We start from the raw sequence: 2,229 nt of genomic DNA, 5'->3' as shown, positions 1-2,229 counted from the left end.
GACCAGCAGGTGACGCTACAAGCAAATAAATTAGGATTTTCCGTTTGTCCGGAGACGAGAGCAAGCACATACCTGCATCCAATTTCCAGCATTTCCTATTAAAAAGTAGTGTGTATTAATATGTGATATTTTCTTTGCACAACACACACACACGTAATTTCTTGTCAGTAAAATGTTTGAAGTGGTGGTTTACAAAAATGAAATGTTAAAAGCTTTTCACAACACTTTGGTATGTCCAATATAATGAATACAAATAATAATTGCATTTAAATCATTTTGACCGTAAAATGTATTTGTATTTCTATTGTAGACATTTTTCCATGTCCCTGAGGCACTTCACTGAATTTGTACTTAGAAAATATTTAACAAAATGTGCACAGTGTCAATAATGGCAATAATGTAAGTATTTATTTGTGTTACTTTCTTGTGAAAAACAAAAAACTAAAACTGGATATTTTATAAAAACCAGACTATAAAGTTATGTCCCTCAGTCTGAACTCAACCCAGTCACGCCCATAATAATTTAGACTCCACTCATGTGACATCATTTACCAGGAATGACATAATTCAGGTCTCTTTAACAGTGGTGCAGAAGATGGTATCATACTTTTTATTCATGTTTTTGAGGTGTACTATAGGTCAGGGAGGGTACCATCAAGCTTTAACAACTCAACCTCATCACATAAAATTGAGAGTAAAAATGAATCTTTTTCAAAATTGTATTTTAATCCATAAGTCTTCATATACAATGCATTTTTGTATTTCATTGCTGCCATATATGTCATACTCTCCTACTCTACACAAGCAGCAGTGGCCATTTTGACCAAAAAACCTCAACCCCAACACACTCAACCCTGTCATATGTATATTTCTCATTGTTTCAGGATTGTAAACTTGTAACAGGGTTGAGTTTTTCCACTTCACTTATGAGTCATTTTCATTAGGCTATATATATATATATATATACATATACATATACATATACATATATCGCCAACACTCTCTTCAAGGAAAGCGGACAAATACAAAACAACATGGATGCACCCAAGAGCCAAGCAATGGCACATGAGAGACTATGCCATCTTTTGTAAGAGAGACGTCCGTGATGTAAAAATCACACAGGCTATGCGTGGGGCAGAATGTTGGACGGACCACCGTTTGGTCAGGACCATCCTGTCACTCCACATTGTCCCCACACACCGTAACAAGCCGAAAGCCATTAGACAAACCTTTGATGTTGCAAAGTTAAGGCAAACAAGGCGATGCGAAGAGTTTGCTGACCACCTGGATGAGCAATTGGACCCTTGGCCCTTGGCCCTCTGACTGGAAGCACAACTGAATAGTGGAACCAGTTCAAAACATTAGTGTCAGAATCAGCAGATTCAAGCCTTGGAAAACTGAAACATACCCACCAGGACTGGTTTGATGAGAGCGATGAGATCATTGGAAACCTCCTGGAAGAGAAGAGGAAAGCTTACATTGAGTGGCAGAATGACATCTCATCCACCTCTAAGCGTGATCGTTTCCGGCATCTCCAGAGACAAGCACAGACAATGCTGCGCAAGATGCAAAATTAATGGTGGAAGAGAAAGGCTGAAGAGGTCCAGGGATATGCCGATACTAAGAACTCTAAGATGTTCTTCAGTGCCATCAAACAAGTATGGACCAGTCAAACCTTGTACCACGCCTCTCCTGTCAGCAGATGGTCTTACATTGCTGAGAGACAAGAACAGCATCAACACGAGATAGAGAGAACACTTTAGCAACCTGCTAAATAGACCCTCCACTGTTGATCCTGATGCCTTGAACCAGATTCCCCAAAGAACTATAGTCCAAGCTCTTGATCTCCCACCAACAATGGACGAGCTCACAAAGGCCAAGCAAACCAGCCCAGGTAAAGCCTCTGGAATGGATGCAATTCCAGCAGAGATATTTAAGTCTGCCGGTCCAGTGGCCCTTGAGGCCGTCCATGCCCTCCTTACCAGCATATGGATAGAAGAGGACATGCCAAAAAACTTTAAAGATGCCAGTCGTCTCCCTTTTCAAGAACAAGGGTAGCAGAGCTGATTGTGGCAATTACCGGGGTATTTCTCTCCTGTCAATTGCCGGGAAGATCTTGGCTAGGGTAATTCTCAACCGCCTAATCTCCAACATAGCAGAGGTCAACCTACTAGAGTCTCAGTGTGGATTCCACCTAGGTCGTAGCACCATTGACATGATCTTCACAGT

The sequence above is a fragment of the Rutilus rutilus genome (genome assembly GCF_951802725.1).
Source record: "Rutilus rutilus genome assembly, chromosome: 21".
Taxonomy (NCBI): Eukaryota; Metazoa; Chordata; class Actinopteri; order Cypriniformes; family Leuciscidae; genus Rutilus; species Rutilus rutilus.
This window is presented reverse-complemented; position numbering follows the sequence as displayed.